Raw genomic sequence first — 19,447 nt, forward strand, 5'->3', positions numbered from 1 at the left:
TGTGGGAGAGACTTCTTAACATTAAGCCCAAGTTGTACATAGTATTGACAGACAATGGGCAGATATTTAGACAGAAACACAAATACAGGCACCTCTTATTTTATACAGGTTTGATTTACACGTTTTTGAAATAACACACTTTCAAAATTCATACTGAAACCTAATCTACGTGTGCTAGTTTTTGAAATAACGCAGTAAAACTTCCCAGAACTCCAGCATGCTCGGCTGGTTTTGTGGGTGTTCTTTCTGAATTTTAATTTATATGATTTTGAAATATTGCACGTGTTGATTTTCATAAATATAACCCCCATGTAAAACACTAGGCATCTGTACCTGGTTCCTGCCTATGGGGGTCTGCCCTTTACAGGATAGAAAGGGCACTGGTGATCACCTAGAACCTACCAATGGTAAGCATACCCTCTCTCAAACTCCCATATAGCTTTTGACAGCTTGTGTTCACACTCCCCCCAAGCAGTGAGAAGTTTTGCCACAGTTCTACAGGGTTTAGTTTCCTTTCAAGGAGAGAACACTGGAACCATAAAATGTATTTGTAATATTTGTTTAAAGAATACAAGCAGGGTCTATTGGAAGAAAACAGGTACACCTTTATCAGGCAGCTTATCCCCCATACATCAACGTGTGCTGCTGTCATGCCCAGCCAGCACTGGCTTCAGCACTTCTCTCTCTCTCTCTCTCTCTCTCTCTCTCTCTCTCTCTCTCTCTCTCTCTCTCTCTCTCTCTCTCTCTCTCTCTCTCTCTCTCTCTCTCTCGGCCATTCTCTGCCTCCCTAGTCCATTCTCACTGCCAACTGCTGTTTTTCACATACACAACTGAACATTAGTCTCGGACCCACACCTCTGCAGGTGAATTGCCCACCAGGAAGTATCCATTGCCATTAAAGGAACATTAAGATTCTTTTGTCAAATCTCAGGCTCAGAGGCCAAAATGACACATGACATTTAAAGCAGGAGTAGTCCTGAGATGCTTAGTTTTCCTTTAGTCAATGACAGCTTAATGGCTGGGGGGGGGGTGCCTATGAATAGAAGCTATGGGAAGAAAGTAGGAAGGCTTTATCAGTACCTCCACTGGTTCCTGACTTGCAGGGGCCCCATTGTAGCTGCTATTGATTAAAGAAAAATTAAGCCACTCAAAGTGAAAAGCACTTTCAACATTATATGTAGTTTGGTCCACACTTTCTGACAAAACCAGAGTGATAGCCCCATTCTCAGTAAGCAAAAGGTCAGACTCACAAAAGTAAAGTTGAGAAACTATTTGATGAACTTTGATCTGATAATTGTTCTGCAGGGTCTTGAGGGGATCAAAAGGTTTTTCTCCTGGCCACACACACATGTTCCTTCCTTGGTGCCTGTTACAGAAAGAAATTTGACCCTGTATCAGGCTAACCTGAACTTCTGAACTCTTCAGGAAGGGAACCACAAAACAATACTGCTGCCTTCAGATGATCAGACTGGCTCCAAATGTACATGTAGGGGAAGGATTAGGAGCACACCTCATGGTCCCATCAGGAAAAGCAGGGTTACAAGGTTTACTAAAAACCCTCAGCTGCTACTTAACTGGTGAAGCTGTAAAGCCTTGTAGGCAGCTTCCCTACTGTTCAGTACTTGCACCCAGAACCTTGGCTTCAGCACTAGCAGCTAGCCTGCCATCCTAGCTGGACAGCTCCCCCAGCTCCCTTCAACTCCCCAGTGGTCACCAGTGTTTTCAGGAGCAGGACACTGCCTTGTTTCTGCCTCCATATTTCCTCCCCATCATCATTTTAAATACACTAGGCCAGTGGTTCTCAAACTTTTAGTACCAGGACCCACTTTTTAGAATAATGATCTCTCAGGACGCACTGGAAGTGATGTCATGACAGGAAGTGACGTCATCAAGCAGGAAAATTCTTAACAATCCTAGGCTGCAATCCTACCCACACTTACCCAGGAGTAAGTCTCATTTGCTATCATATACGCAATAGCCTGTTAAAAGAACAGATCTGTAACATTTCCCCAAATGCAGTCACATACCATCAAGTCTAATATATTAAAAATAAAATATTGAAATGAATGGGGTCCCACCTGAAATTGGCTCACAACCCACCTAGTGGGTCCCAACCCACAGTTTGAGAAACACTGATATAGAGCTTTAACGGCCAAACCCAGCACCCTGAATTGGCCCTGGAAATGAACCAGCAAGCAATGTAGTTTCAGGAGCAGTAGTTATATTGAATCAAACCACCTAGCAAATTCTAGACAACTTAGGGAGCAATCCTAACCCACTTTCTAGCACTGACATAAGGGCAATGCAGCTCTGAGGTAAGGGAACAAGCATTCCTGTACTTTGAGGAGGCCTCTATGAGTGACATCCAACTGCAGGATACAGCATATCTCCCATTGGCACCACTATGTCAGTGTTGGAAAATTGGTTAGTATTTGGGCCTTAGACACATTCAGCTGGACATTTCTTTGCAGGCAGGGGAAAAAAACTTCGTTGCCATCTCTGCCTGATTCTAACATGAGCTCTAGCCCTTGTTTAGTAAGACTTGTCCAAGTTTTATGCCACTGACAGTCCAGATCTGGAAGCTGCATCATTTTATCTGCAGCTTCCCAGGAAGCCACCTTAGCTCTGAAATGAGGCAGAAATGGGCTTTGTCAGATGCAAGGGAGGGCACCAGGATGCAGGTCTCTTGTTATCTGGTGTGCTCCCTGGGGCATTTGGTGGGGCCGCTGTGAGATACAGGAAGCTGGACTAGATGGGTCTATGGCCTGATCCAGCGGGACTGTTCTTATGTTCCTAATCTGATCCACCACCCTAGTCATTTCTGCACTCCAGAGGTTGACTAGGGCAGGGGTCGGCAACCTGCGGCTCTGGAGCCGCATGTGGCTCTTTCAGCTGTCTGCTGCGGCTCCTCCAGGTGAAAGTGGCAAAGGGGGTGACAGGAGGCACCTGTGTTGGGAGGGCAGGCTGCTTCCCTCCGCCCCCTGAGCTCACTGCCCTCCTCTCCCTTCACCCCCACCTGCCCTGCATTGGTTTCCCTTTTCAATTTTGCCCGCTCTGCAGGCTTAAGCTCCCTGTTTTTCCCCTCCTCAACTCTCCAGCAGGACGCCCTCCTCCTCAGCCATTGCGAGCCCTTGCAGTGTGCCTTTCCCTGAGCAGGTCCCCACTCAGTGCAAGGAGAGGCTTTTCCTCCATAGCAGAGGAGACATCCTGTGTGTCTACTCAGTAGTAAGCCCCATTACAGCAGATGAAGCTTACTCCCAGGAAAGGGTGCCTGGGATTGCAGCCTTGGAGCCTGCTCCTATGTGTGTCTACTCAGTTGTAAGCCCCATTACAGCGGATGAAGCTTACTCCCAGGAAAGGGTGCCTGGGATGGCAGCCTTAAAGCCTGCTCCCATGCATGTCTACTCAGTTGTAAGCCCCATTACATCATATGAGGCTTACTCCCAGGAAAGGGTGCCTGTGATTGCAGCCTTGGAGCCTGCTCAAGGGGTGGGAGCCCAGCAGGTCTGTTCTCGAGCAAGCCCCGCTGTAGTCCCGGGGCTATTCCCAGGAAGGCGTGGAGGGCTGTAGCCTCAGTGCCCTCCTGTGCAGGTCTACTCACAAGTAAGCCCCGCTGTAGTCCCTGGGCTACTCCCAGGAAGGTGTGGAGGGCTGTAGCCTCAGCCCCCTCCTGTGCGGGTCTACTCACAAGTAAGCCCCACTGTAGTCAGTGGGGCTTCCTCCCAGGAAGGTGTGAAGGGCTGCAGCCTCAGCCCCCTCCTATGCAGGTCTACTCACAAGTAGTCAGTGAGGCTTTGTTACCAAAAAGGCTGTTTTGTTTAGGGGAATTAGTTATATTAGCCTTTTGGAAACTTTCGGGACCATAGGCTGGATACAAGACAGCGTAGAGCAAAAATCCCTTGTTTAGCTTAATGAGGAGATTGGGAGAAATATAACTTTCAATCAAAGGATTATATTTTTATTGCAAAAATACACAAAGGTAAAACATAATACACATAACGAGAATCGATAAGTATAGATTTCTAGTACTGGTCTGGTGTACCTAACTAGTGGTGGATGCGTGTGCTGTGTATTTTGGGTGCATCCGAAAAAGAATCAGAAATGGACAGAAAGTAGGGAGGTATTATAGGGGTTCCTTAATCTGCTAAACCCAATTGCTGACTAAAGATGGGGGAGCAGGGAGGAATAGGTAGGGAAGAAGGGGGGGAAGTTTAGACGCAATGATATATTTACCTGTCGGGGGGGGGGGGGAAGAGTTGGAGGAAGAGTCTGGCCACTCCGGCCGGTGGGCAGTCAGAGAGAGACCGCATGTGCTCTGAGTTCTCTCTTATAAGATTTGTCTTGGACCTGGAAGTTGATCTAAACTGACCGGAAGTATCCCAGAGCTGTGGGCATGCTCAGTAACACACAATGGTACACGTGGAGTATGTAAAGAAAAGGTGGAAGGGTCCAGAACTCAGTTATCAGCAAAAGCTTGGCTCTGGGGGAGGGAGGCAATTTGCATAAGGTGCTTAAGAGTGTTAAAGCTACAACAAAAGAACAATAGACTTCCTCCTCCATAGGTGCATGCTTGTTTTGCATAATCAGGAGACACAGTGATTAGGTTATACATTGACCTGCAAGGAATTGGGGGTTGTGTAATTCATGTGCTTGTAGCTTGGCCATGGCCCCTTAGAAACATGTGCTGGGGGAGGAGTGGCCTGCTTGCTTGGTCTGTATAGTCCAAAATACATAACTAGATATAAAAACACAACTTGGAAGGGAAAAAGGGGATTTTCACGTAACAGCTTCCTCCCAGGAAAGTGTGGAGAGGACTGCAACCTGAGAGCTCCAAACAACTTGTCTGCTCAGAAGTCCCATTGTAGTCAATGGGGCTTACTCCCAGGATAGTGTGGAGAGGGTTGCAGCCTGAGGGAGGGAGGGAGGGAAGGCAGGCAGGGCAGAAGCTGGCCTGTGGCTGCCCCAGCTCTGGCTTCTTCTCTTCCCCACCTCTGGAGTCTGTGTCCTTTTTTCATTCCAGCAGGTTGCCTCTGGAAGGTGGGGGGAGTTCTTTAGTATCCATAAGCAGATGTCATAACCGCCATATGTATTGGAATCCTGGAAGATCTGGTGAGGAGGTAGATGTGGTGTCAGCAGTGGCCCCTTTAAGGGTCAGGCCTGGGCATCCAGCAGAGTGTGCTGCACAGCTGCAGCCACTTGAAGGCAATAGGGCCCTCAGGGATATAAGGAGCACCTGAGGCAGGAAGGGGGTGTGGGTTGGAGAAGGAGTGCAGATTGGAGAGGAGGCTGACTGGGCTTATTGACTTTGACTTGGATACTCTGACTGATTTGACTGACTTACTTTGCTATCTGACCTTGGACTGTGACTTTGGACTCTGCCCTGGATACTCTTGACTGACTTTGTGACTAATGGACTGCTGGAGACACTGGAGTTTGAAGTGTGGCTGCTGTGCCCAAGACCTGCTGATGACCCAGGGTCTGCTGTAGTGGTGGGAGGCTGCTGGCAGGAGAGAGGACCTCTGCAGGTTGAACAGGTGAGCTACCCTGGAGGTGGGGTCCAGCAGGACTGCAGGGCAGAACCAGGGTCATTTGTTGGGGGAAAGAAGGGGAGCTAATTTGCTTAGTGGGCATAATTCTCCAGGCAGAGAATGGCCTTGGAATCAGGCAAAACACCACAGAGGACCAGGTGTCTGAAAACACAGGACAAGAATGTATGACAAAACTAACTAAAAGCTACAAGAGGGGGCTACATTATAAAAATGGGACCTATAAGAGCATAAAGGTAAAAAAACAAAAACAACTATATATGCAGTGTTATCTTCATTTTAGATGTCAAAAGGGTTTTGTGGCTCCTGAGGTTTTTTTCCTCCGGAAAATGGGTCCAAATGGCTCCTTGAGTGTTTAAGGTTGCCGACCCCTGGACTAGGGCTTTGAATGAGTAACCCTAGCAGCAGGAAAATCCCCTCAGAGCCTTCAGGCTCTAAGGGCAGATCATCAAATGAAGCCCCCCCCTCCCACTCCTGCAGAGGTCATGATCAGCATAAGCACTCCTGGGAGGTGATCTGTCCATGACAAAGAGGAGATCTTAATCCCCTCCACATCTAGATTCCCATTCACTTGCTCAGCAGTAAATTACAGGTCAAATGGTTGTCCAGCCATGGGGGTGGAGGGATTAACAGATTGTGCTACTGGAATGGCCACAGTAGTCTCTCCAAACAAGATGTAACTCTACATAAACTTCTTTTTTAAAATTTATAAATCCACTGAGCAGAAAAATACATAATACATCCTATCAAAGCATTCATCTCAGATGGTTAAACAGATTCTTGCACAGGTTCTTAAAAAGCAAAGGCTAACATTGTCTGGCTGATGTACTAACAAGAGAATATTTCTAGCTCATATAAGCTTCACTGGTTGGCACATAGGAAATGCAACACTCTGTTTTAAAAAAAAAAGAGAGAGAAATGTGAAGAAATAGAAAGGACCATGATTTTAATCCTGGACATAAGGCCTTGTAAAGCTGTCCTACTCTGAATCATGAGGTTACAGAATTTGCACTGCAGCATGTCAGACTGAAGGGGAAGAATAATACTTTTAAATGTCCCCATTAAAAGAAAAATCTGTTTGTATGTAGTCAATTTGCACATTACTGAGAAAGGTTTAGTGTAGCTCTCTGGGCTGCTAGCTTGCTGCTGTGTGGGGCTCTGGCTTTCAGGGACAAAAGTTAGTATACAACACCACTAACCTCTGTTGAAAACTACCATTCCCAACAATAGCCAGGAAGGGCTCAGATCATTGGCCTCCCCAACTGTATCCTACTGCGATCTCACAGACCCCCCCTCTAAGCAGTGGCGTAGCTTCTCCTGCACATACCCCCACTGCTCCATGGGCAGGGAGACATGGCAAGCGGGCTGGCTCCAGGTCCACCTTGGAATTCACCACTGGGGGTGCAGGTTGGCACACCCCTCAAGGTGTGGTACCAGGGGCAATGTACCTCCTACCCCCTTTAGCTACACCACTGCCTCTAAATATTTCAAAAGTTGCTTTTAATACTCTTGGCAAATTGGCGTCCCCATGTTCCATGTGTCACCCTGGGATGACATCACCAATTGATTTTGTTGTTTGCTCCTGCCAGCTTCCCACGGTGTTCACATGAAATACTCTGAGGAGCAAAGATAGTGTGGCAGGTGCTACTCGTGCCATCTCACTAGTGACCTTTGATGTGGTCCACGGCAGTACATTTGGGAGATTGGCCAGGCTGTTTCTCCTAATGAACAGTGCTGGAGCCAGGGTTGCCACAGGCTCTTGGCTCCCTGCCTGTCACCCTCTCAAAAGGCAGAAAGGAAGTGGGGAGATTCACTTATGACCACCAGTTTTTGCCCCTCTCCTCTTTCCGCTTCCACCCCTCCACCCTCTCTGTCTTTTGAAAGGGTGATGAAAAGGGAAATGGGAGGAGGGTGAGAATGGTACTGGTGAGGGGGGGGGGGAAGGAATTAAGAGCCAAATCCTATCCAATTTTCCAGCACTGATGTAGCCATGCCAATGGGGCATATGCTGCATCCTGCAGTGGGGAGGCAGTCCTGGAGGCTTCCTCAAGATAAGGGAACATTTGTTCATTTACCTTGGGGTTGCACTGTAACTCCATTGGCACTGCAAAGTTGGATATGATTGGGTCCTAAGTGTTTGGGAGGATAGAATTTTTTGAGCTCAGTCTTGGTGGGGGGGGGCTGGGCCTGGGTTTGAGAAGCCCTTTGGCAAATGCCCTGTGGTGGACCTCCTCCCCAATGTGTGGAGGCCACACATGGATGTGGCCAAGATGATGATGGGGCTTATCCTGGCTATCAGTTTTTGTTCATTAAAACTGCTGCGGTTGCCAGCGGTGGCAACTCAGCAACTGAGCTCAGCTTGGCAACTGACAGCCATATCTGCCATCTTTCTCCCACAATGCCCCAATGTAGCATCATTCAGGGGCTCTGCGGGGAAAATGGTAGCCCCTACTGCCAGTCATCCCCACAGGGTGTAAAGCCAGATACTTCTTATATGCCTACAGCTACAGTATTCTTGTCTTTTTCTCCTAATTGTGGAAGTTTGTGTCCATAATTCTAGAAAGAAAGCTTCTGGTCAATGCATCAAGCAAAATTATAACTTGGGTACTGTTCCGAAACACAGTTATTATTTGAGTATATTTTTAACATGTTTGCTGCCCTTTCCCCCTACCCCCTCTCCTAGCAACTACCTGATGAAAATGAGCTATGTTGGAAACTCACTGTGGAAAATGACTTGCTGAAAACTTAAAAAAAAAATAGTCTCTCATAGACATGCATAGTTATTAACAAAAAGTACTTCTGTTATACTGAGTGCACTTATAGAAATTCTAACACAAAGTTCTTCAAGCATCGGAACACTACCAGCATGTCAACAATTTAATTGCAATAATGACAAGGTGCTTTCAGAAAAGAATACATCATACCTGCAGCAAACCAAGCCTTGCACAAACACGACTGCAGTAACCCCTAGAAGCAATTATTTGTCACAAGAATAATCGGGTGACCCTTCAGTTAATAGACTTCCTGTTCATTCTAAACCCTACCATTTCTTTAGAGGGGGCGGGGAACTGATCTGGAGTAACTGAGATCATTATGGCATTTGTGACTGTGTTTCTAACTAAACACAAAGGAGGTTTTCCAAACCACTTTCAATGTAAGTTTCCTTAGGAACTGCTAAGGTACAACCTCTCCCCTCTGGATTGCTAGGCCAAACGTAAAGTTGTAAGTTACATGTAAAGTTACTAAGTTATAGCCTGAGGTAGAAAACAAAAAAAAATGATATTTGCCCGATGGCAGTTCAGCCTCTGACTGCAACTTTTATCTTGCCAGACTCCCCCATTGACATGAATATTGCAGAACATTCTGAAGGCAGGTAGGGGTGGCAAGTGGTAGTTTTAAAAATGAGTTTGCTCACTGGTGGGTGGGAGGGGGATGGAGCTGGCGGGCAGCCCAATCTTGAGCTCCCTGGGGCACGGGGATGTGGTGGTGCCAAAAATGACTGCCACTGAATCCTGTGCGCTTTGGGCAGCTGCTGGTGGCTCCTTGGGAGAAGGGGACTTTCGTCCCCTTCCCCTGAGTAAGGCAAGTAGCCCCGCAATGGGGCTACTTGATTCACTGCCACCAAAAGGTCAGCGGTGAATCAAGTGCCTCCGCATTGGGCGGTGAGCCCGACGCGGAGGCTTTGGATCCGGTAGTGTGTCGCTCCACCTGTCCCGCCTCCCTCCCTCCCTGCTGCCTCCCCCGGCACACCTCCTCCCTGCCCTCTCCCCACCTTCCCAGCACACCTCCTCCCCACCCTCTGCCCATCTCCCCACTCCCCGGAATACCTACTCACCTCCTCCCCCCACGCCCCCACTTACCTATCTGCTGCTCAGCGGTCCACAGTTCAGTGGTTGGGTACTTGCCTGGTGGTAGCCCAGTGCTGGGCAGCGCTGGGCTACCACTGGCAACCATGCGCTGCCTGGCAACCATGCACACCGGCAGTGGGCTGACACACCAAGCTCAGGTATGGGCTCTAAGTCTATAACAGCTTTCACGAAGACGACATGACTTACAGCCCAATGCTATCCCCTGCCACTCCATAACATGCAGTCATGCCAATGGAGAATGTGCTGCAATGCTATTGAGGGGAGGGCAATCAGATGGCCACTGCAAAGTAAGAAAGAAATTTTTTTTTTTTTTACTTACCTCCTTTTAGGCCACCTGATCACCTGTGGGTCTCCTTGGACACACACAAGCTATTTTGCTGGTGTAAAACCAAGGAGAGGAAGGGGGTGGGATGGGTCGGAAAATTGATGTCCAATTGCCGGCACTGATGTCCAATTGCCATTATAGCCACAACTCTTGACATTTACTTGTATTCATCGGGCAGAAGCCTCTAGACCAGTGGTTTTCAACCGCTGTGACACAGCACACTGGTGTGCCACAAATCTGCCACAGGTGTGCCGCGGGATCAGAGGAGGCAGGCAGCAGCCAGCATGCGGGAGAAGTAGCTGCTTTGAGCCTCGCGCAGCAGGCAGCACTAGAAACGGAGCAGCCAGGGAAGGGGCTGGTTGTGACTGCTTTGCATCCCACGCAGCAGCTGAAGAGTCTGCTTGGAGCTTGCTCCTGCTACTGAGCATGACTCAGGCTGCAACCTGATCCTCACTTACCTGGGAGTAAGCCCCATTGGCTATAATGGGGCTTACTTCTGAGCAGGCATGCATAGGATTGGGCTTTTGGTTGCACTCTTTTTTCTCAAATACACAAGCAGGCAATTAGCACTTCTCTCTCTTCTCCCCCATCCCCTTCCCCAGGCATATTTCCTCCCCCCAAATCTCACAATCACAGCAACTCTCTTACTGTCCCTCCCCTCACTTGTCCACATCTTCCAAAGATACAGAATCACTTGCCTCACATTCTCTCTCCCCCATCCCCAGTTTAATCCTGCACTTGTTTCAAACATATCTCCTCACTGCCACTTACCTGCATTTCTCCACTATGTGATCAACCTGCCCTGTCTTTGCCAACACTTTCTGGCACTTTTGATGAGAATTTGAACATAGGATTTTTCCTCCTTTTCAGAAACCACATATACTTCCCTCTCCATGTTTCTTGTCAATTTTTTGGTCATGTAATGATTTAATTGTATTAATTTTATTAATTCATGATTAATTATAATGTAGTAATTTAATGTAAGTAAAAAACTGGTAGTGTGCCTTGACAATTTTAGTGCCTTGTCAGTGTGCCTTGAGCTGAAAAGGGTTGAAAATGGCTGCTCTAGACAGTCATTTCCTGTTCTCTCTGAGGACCAAATCACCCATGACTATAAAAATGTTACTGTGCTTCTTTTTTTAATAACTGCCACAGGGAGACCTGCCAGACTGAGACCATGCTGTGGGGGGGGGGGTCGGTCATTTTGGTCAGGGGCTAACAGCTGTGATCATATGTTTGGTACTCTTGCATAGGTCCAGCCCACTGTCCTAAAGAGCACACGCAACCCCAAGTATGTAATTTCAGCTAAGGAGGGCAGGCAGTTGAAGGAGGAAGAGGGTAGAGGAGTTGAGTGAGGCATCTTGGCTACTCTCTTGGCATAATGGCTACTCTCCATTATTCCTCTGGCTCTTCCCCACCCATTCTGCCTTTCAGGATGGCAGAGATGGCAGGAGGAGGAGGAGGAGAGATGCTGGCTCCAGCAAGCAGCACCTTCTCTTCCTTCATACTGCACTTCCTGCTGCTTCAACCACCCACCACAGGCAGCCACTACAAAGTCCAGGAGGCGCATGAGGAGCTGCAGCCCACTCTCCCCCCTGCAGCAGGCCACTCTGGACCGTAGGTCCCACAGGAGCTCATTAATGGGCAGGCCCTCTGCACAAAGTTTCCTTTGCATTTGTGGTTCACAATCAAAAGCTAGATCTGCACACAGAACATCACATGCTCTATATGAGCATCTATTTACTGAACTAACTTTGCTTTCATTATTATGAGATTTGTAAATGGATGTATTTCTGTTAAATCCCCAACTCCAGGACCCCTATGACTAAGTTTTCAACTAAAGCCTTAAATTGTAAGAGAATATCTGAAAAGAAATGTAAATGTCAGAAATGTGTTTACTCAATTATCCTTAATTTATTTTATTGTGACTGACTTGAACATGACTCATGGCCTTGTGTGTTGCTCTGCAGTTCTTTGCTATGACATGCTGTATTACGATAATTTAACTGCTGCTAATTTATTTGATCCATTTCATTTCAACCTTTATATTTTCTGAATGCATTCTTCTTTAGTTATGACTTTTCTTATGAAGAATTTTAAAAGGCAATAAAAACCCATGCATGGTAAAAAAAAAAGAAAAGACTAACAGCTCAATCCTAACTTGCGCTGGAAACAGGCAAGCCAAGAGGCCTGCGCTGTATCCAGCGCAAGATTGGGGCCAGAATTGGCTCAGCCGGAGGCAAGGGGAAACTCTTCCCCTTACTTCCGGGTAAGCCACCACAGCCCCAATGGGTCTCCTCGGACCTGTACCACCTCAGGAGGTGATGCAAATCCTAGAAGAATGGAGTGGCTTGGAGCTGCTCTGCACTGCTCGGAGACTGCCCACCACCCACTCTCCCCCTGCCACAAACTCCTCCCTACCCTCCCCAGATCCCTGTGCCAGCCAAGCTCAGCTGGTGCAAACTCACTGTACCTGGAGCCTGTGCTGATGCGGTTAGGCCAGCGCAAGTCCGCAGGTTACTGAAAGCCAAAGAAAGACTGCCCCTTACCTAGAGAGTAAGACACGTCTCACTTAACATGAAACTGCAAGTGAGGGAAATCTTTGTGATTGGCCCTATGGTATGCACAATAGGCCAGGGACCTGGTGAAACGTTTGCCCTCTTCCTTGCTGCAGTGACAACAAAACAACCTTGCAAATGATTTTGTTTGCTCCGGTTTATGCCATGAGCATTATTTGTCTCCTCCTTGCGCCCTGTAATTACTCAAAGTAGTAAGACGGCTTGCTGTGCTTTTTTAATGTCAAAATGGGACTTGAGCTGTGCTGATTGTCAATGCAACATGACAGAAAAGCCACACAGGTAACAGAATGCCAAGGGCACCATTGATTTCTGCCAGAGCTTCTATGTTGGTTAAAGAATAAAAATACAGGGCCTTCCTCACACATTATTGCTGCTTCGCCTCTGAATTGAATTTCACATAAACGACTTGGTTATTAGGCTGCACATTCTCTTTAGCTGAAATAAAGTCTAATAAGTCTTTTGGCTATATGCAGGATGCTTTCTTACTAAAATCCTGATAACAGTAGCTCTGAGCCCTTTACAACTACTTTAGGGTTATTGTTCATTATTGTACAGCTATTTTCAAGTGCGAAGTGCCAGCAAGGATAAAAGTGAATAATCTGTTTTTCCAGAATGTCCTAATGCTATATTCAAACTATAAACTCAGTACCAATAGTGCCCCAGAGGAGGGTGGGCACAGCGCTAAGTTTTGCAGGCACCTCGACGCACCATGTAAGCGGCCCTCCCCCCTTGTCTTCCAAGCCATTCTGGATGGTGAGATCAAAGTAGAGGAGATGCCTCTGCTTTGCTCTCACTGCTCAGAATGGCTCGGAAGCCAAGGGGGAGGGGCTGCTTACACAGTGTGTTGAGGTGTCTGCAAAACTTAGCACTGTGCCCCTCCCCCCGGAGTGCTACTGCTCAGCACAGAGCATGGGTGAAGTGGATCACTGACAATTCTTAATATTCTTCCAATCCTCCATATTTGCTGACTTTCACCACTGAGTGTCACATAGCCCAGGCAGCTTACATCAAAGTTTTGGAGACCTGAAATAATTCCTGTTTAAGAAAGGGGTAAGAAGGGCTGGGAGATAGTGACTTGTCCACAGTGGTATCGCTTAGGGGGGGGTGCAGGCCACACTGGGTGAGGTGCACAGGGGGATGATGTGCACTGGGGGTGATGTGCTAAAATTGCAGTGGTTAGGAATAATACCATCATCTCATACTGTTCAATGCAGAGTGAAATATCTCCTTTCTATCAAAAGATATAGCCAAAAATCTGGAAAACAAAAATACATGGAGCCCTACGGAAAGTGAGCCATATCACATGTTTATTCGCAAGTAGGCGAACTTGCCTTAGTCCGTTGGAAAGGGCAGGCTGAGAGGAATCCAATGACACCTGAATGGTCCCCATCCGATGAACGCAGCCCCCCAAAAAACCTGATAAGGAAGTCTCCCCTCCAAGCTGGCAAATGTATTGAGCCTTATGGAAAGTGAAACAAAGCCTCACAAGTAAGCAAACCTGCCTTGGTTCCTGGACAGGTCAGGCAAAGCGGAATGCAAGGCAACCGGAATAGTCATGATCTGATGGAACTGGAGCTCAACAAATGCTTTAGAAGGCAGCCCCCCCCCCCCCAAACGGGATTAAAACAGAGACTTCAGCTGTTAAGATGAATTTTTTTAGACTTGCAAAGCTAGGGGGATCCTGACAGTGATGGTTTAAACATAAGAACTTCAATTGAACTGGGCACTGGGTAGGATTGAAAATCTTACTGATTTTTTTGGGGGGGGAGTATTGCAGGCAGGCTAGAGAAAATTCACTTGGTGGAACAGGGCTGGCTTCCCCTTATTTAATTATTTGTTTTACTTTAATTATTTATAATTTTAATTTGTTTGATGAGGTCACTTCCGCCCATGACATCACATCTGGTGGGTCCTGGACAGATTGTTATTCTAAAAAATGGGTCCCGGCCTGGCAAGGTAATTTTGTGTTGGCCGAGCTCTGCCAACACAGGAGTCTGGGGGTGCGTGGGGAGGGCGGGGAGGAGGTGTTTTGGGGCAGGGGGTGGCCGTGTTGCACTACACTGGCCCCAATGGGTCTTTTTGGATCTGTGCCACCTGACCCAGGGCCACTCTGTGCTGCCCAGGAACAGGATCAGGATCTGGCATAACTGTCATACCCCATCCTGAAATGCCTCCTCCATGCCCTCCCCATACCCCCCCCAACCCCTATGTTGACTGAGCTCAGCCAATGCAAACTTACCCCTCCAGGCCTGGATCCAATGTGAGGAGGCCACCACAACTCCTTGCGCTGGCCTCCCTGACTTCTGAATCACCCCTGGGTCAGCGCAAGTGTCTTGTGCCAGCCTAACCCGGGGGTTAGGATTGTGTCCTGAGTGAGTGAGAGCCCAATCCTGAGGTCTGCGGCATGGCTCCGCGCCGCGGACCACAATCACAAACATGCCGTAAAGCATGTTTGCGGGGCTCACCACCGGGCTCCCGTCGGAGCTAGCTCAGCACCGGCTGGTGCTGGGCTAGCGCACAGCAGGAGTCCAGGTTCCGCAGCTGTCTTCTGGACCACCGGGCTGCGGAACAGGAGGCGGGGGCATGGGGGAGGCGTTCCGGGGAGGCCAGCGGGAGGCGTGCCAGAGGGCGGGGGGAGGCATGTTGGGGGGAGGGAAAGAGGCGGATCCACAGAGCTGAGCTCCACAGGATCCAAGGTGCTCGTGCAGGGCTGCGCGCCCTACACGAGCGCCTTTACTTTAGTGCTGACCTTTTGGTCGCTGCTAAAGAGAGTAACCCTATTGCTGGGCTGCTTCCCTTACTCGGGGGAAGGGGACAAATGTCTAGGCCTGTAGCCAGGATTCTAGAGGTGGAGGGGCAACCATTTTTTCAGGGGCGGCAATTATGTCAGGTATCTATACTGGTGTGCAAAATGAAGGATAAGTATGGAGAAACATCAAAGACCCATAACTAATCCAAATTTCATTAGAAGGAAATATTTTAAGTTGTTGTTTTTTTAAAGATGCATTCATTATCTGTAAAGCAATCTAACAATGATCTGCATAGAATAAATGCATCTCTGTATGCAATGTAAAATCTATTTGTCTACATAGAAATAATACACAACTTGTCCTTTCATTTTGGACACCAGTGCAATACACAGAGTACCAGTGCAATACAAAAGTAAAACATCACCATGATATAGGTAGTATTTACTTGTATTGAAAGCCTTTCATTTGCTGATGACAAAAGTAAATTTACTTTACATACAAGCAAGAGGAAAGATATTGAAGTAAAATATAGCAACGCCATGGAACATTAGTTTTTTACATTATTCATTACTTTTAAAAAGCAAGGTACAGAAGATTTGAAACTACCTAGTAGAGCTGAATTCTCCTATCTTTCTGAGAATTGAATCTTCTTAGAACCTTTTCCATACTTAAATTCTTGGTTCTCTTTAGCTCAAAAGCTAGGTATACTAAATTAGCTAGTCTTGAGTGAGACATTGATAGTCTTAGAGGTCTGTTAATTCGTGTAAGCACTGAGAAGGTCGATTCACAAACTGCTGTGCTACATGCAAAAGTTCTTACTGCCGCTAACATACTGTAACAATCTTCAAAGACATTCTAGTGTTTGTATATTTCACTGAAGAAATTTCACTTTTCAATTTTGTTCTTCTCAAGGAAATATTTTACTACTTTCACTTCTTTACTTGGAATGGTAATATTGAATTTTTTTAGATAATTAAGCCTACCATTTTCATCATCTAAATTTTCTGCTGCAATTATTGCCTGAAGAATCTCTTCATTGTCGTGGAATCTTCTTTTATTTCGGCTAGCACTACATCCAAAATTTCAAAAAAGTCAGAAGCATGCTTACTGTGGGTGTCACTACATGATGCTCTGTTACCTGTTGTTTCAGACACCACATAATCATCAAGTAAGGAATTAAATTTCCTTTTCCTTGGCATTTTTATTTCTTCCTCTTTAGCCAGTTTTGATGTTTCCTGCAGAATTGATTTCAAAGTCTCACTGTTTCTTAAGTCTTCTAGTGAACTTTCTGTAGCTTGAATTAAGTTATAGGCCTGTTCCAAGGAAATGTCATGACTCTGGAGTCCCTTATCTACTGGAGAAAGAATTTCCAAAATATTTTTCATTACCACTAGACAAAATCTAAACTCTTGCTTCCACATTATAAGATGGAGACCAGTGCTAAGAACCACATCTTCCCCAGCAAATCTTTTTCCATTATTTATTGATATTAGTTCAAGAGTTTCTGATATATGTTTGTATTCTTCAAAAATTGTCCTAAACACCTGAAGATGTCCTGATCATCTCTGTTCCAGCAGATGAGAAAGAGTTTTGCCTTCATACTCAGCAGCTACTACCCCATGGGACAAAAAGTTGTATAATTCCACACATTGTCCAAAAAATTCCCTCACCATTGGCACAATTTCAACTGCTTTAACTACAACTAAATGCAGCCTGTGGTTAAAACAATAGATGTACGGAATTTCTTTCTTCAGTTTTTGTTTTTTTTATTAATGCCTGGACACCACCTTTCTTGCCAGTCATAACTGATGCTCCATCGTAACATTGGCTCAACAGATTGTTAGGATTTCAACCATACCTTTGGAACATATCTAAAGTTGTGTTTGTAAAAGTCTCAGCATCCAAAGCAGTTGTTGTCTCTATGGATAGCATGGATTCGTAATTTCACCATCTTTAACATATCTAGTAGCAATTGCTATATTTTCTCTTCAATTTTTGTCTTTTGTTCCATCCTCCAAGACAGAAAAAAATGGGACATCTGCATTCTTTATGTCATTGGAAACTTCCTCTTGAATGAGATCAGTCATTACTTTAACTATTTCATTTTGAATTTCTGGGGATTGGTACATGGCATTCTTTAGAATAATTTTATAAGATTCAGTTAGTTTTGGGTCCTTTTTGAGGGTATATTTAAAAAGGTTTTAAAATAAACTTTCCTCCACGTGTTCTTCAATGTTGTAATTTCCCTCATTGGAAGTTCATTAGCTACAAGAAACTGAATGATTTCAACAAGGCTTGAAATGTAATACCTATGTTTTTCAAGCACATTGTCATTAATTAGAGTTGAAATAGATGTGTGTTGAATCAGTTCTTTGGTTTCTTTCAGACCACATTAACATAGCCTGCACGTGGGTCTCAGATGAAGCATGCTTGAAAAATCCTGATTTAGTTTTATCCAATCCCTTACTGGTGCTAGCAGAAGCAATGATATCTCTATCTCCACCTGTTGTTTCCAAAGTTTCTTGATTACACAAGTTTGAAGCTCGGCTTGTTCTGACAACAAAATGGTCCATGTTGGAAGATTTCAACACTAATTCTTTTGTACTCAGGTTCTTCAGAGTAAATGTCTGTTTATTTGGTGGTGTATATTCACAAATTCACACCTGTCAACGAACCATTGCAAAAAATCACACTTTTAATGAAAATATAACAGTTTGCAGGAGCAAAAAAGTCAAGTGTTCAGTGGTCACCCAGCATATACACAGGGGGGCCACACCATTTATCAGGCATGGAGTTTAGGGCCTAGATCTATGTTATTCCAATTTACACTAACTTTGAATTCCAATACCCATGAAAAAAAAACTCTGAGGTCTCTAGGAAAGATTCAAAATTTTAGAGGCCAGATGCTTGCTTTCCTCTCCCCCTTCCCAAAGAGAAAGGCCCTACCAGACCCAAACAGTAAAAATGGTCCATCCAAAATCTCAGATGCCAGAGCCAGGCTTTCCTCTCCACCCTCCCAAAGAGAAAGGCCCTACCAGACCCAAACAGCAGAAATGGCCCATCCAAAATCTCCTACCTGCTCACCCCCAAATGATGCCAGAGTCACTCAGCAGCAGTCTCCAGGGTCCTGCAAAGTTCCTGCACAGCCACTCAGCTCCCAGGAGGGTGATTGAAGGCACTGAGCACATTCCCTCCAGGCTTTTTCATGCCTGACTCTCTGGTGTCCTGTGACTATCAGCAGGTCGCTATGATTGGTCCCTAAGGTGAGTTACTAAGCATCAGCAGCCTGAGCTGATTGGAGGAGCTCTCAAGGAACAGGAGCTAAACTGGAGGACATTCAACCACATTTACATGACAAGTGTGGAAAAAATGCCAAGGGGGGCAAACTGCTGGCTCAGGGGGGGCAAACCCCCCCTGGCCCCCCTAGCTAGGGCCTGCAAATGTCCCCTTCTCCCGAGGAACCTCCCACAGTAGCATGGGAGGCACAGGATCCAGCGGGAGCCCTCCATGGAGCCGCCGAGCCTGGGTGCTGCGGGCAGCTCAGGATTGGGCTGTGAGTGAGTAAAGAAAAATAGGAACAGCACAAACAATGCAAAACAATGTATAATACAATGTAAAACAATGTATACAATATGTAAAACAATGTGTAATAAAAATACTCCCACTAACTGGGCAAAGAAGTACTTTCTAAAATGGTATCTCCTTATATTTCATGGGGGAAGAGCAACTGTCATTCTTCACCCCAGCCTGGTATCTTTTCCAATGGCTGTTGCTTGTGTCTTTTTCACTTGGGTTTGTTTGTTTGTTTGTTTAAATTGTGGGCTTTTGGGGGTCATGGAACCATTTTTTTTTTAGCTATGTGAATGCTTTGTAAGTCTCTTTGGGCTGAAAAGTGGTATATAATTAAAAAAATAAAATAACAATAGTAATACTACTTTACTATTTCCCATCAATACAGAGTAGGCCCAAGATATCTCAGTGCCTGAGGCAGCATGCCTCCACACAATCCCCCTAATGCCGCCCCTGTGTGCCCATATTCCTTCGCTCATCAGGAACGCAATCTGCAGCCTGCCTAGTTCAAGCCACTTCTGTTTGAAGCTGCACCACTTCTGCTCATATCAAAGTGCCATGGACCAGGCAGGCTGCAGATCACAATCCTGGTAAATAAACTCAGGGGCAGGGGGTGGGCTCCAAACCACCTGATCCAGAGTGCAGCAGAGCTAAAAGAAGGGGGGGGAAGTACTTTACCTCCTTACTGTTCTCCATCCTTGCATGGGTCAAAGGTTTATAGGGAATGAGTCTAGCAAAGAACAGAGCTCAGTTATTTGTAGATCAGGTTCAGGCCCCCCAGAGCGCTCACCCCCATGTGACCAGAGGC

Source organism: Tiliqua scincoides, chromosome 1 (assembly GCF_035046505.1).
Source record: "Tiliqua scincoides isolate rTilSci1 chromosome 1, rTilSci1.hap2, whole genome shotgun sequence".
Classification (NCBI taxonomy): Eukaryota; Metazoa; Chordata; class Lepidosauria; order Squamata; family Scincidae; genus Tiliqua; species Tiliqua scincoides.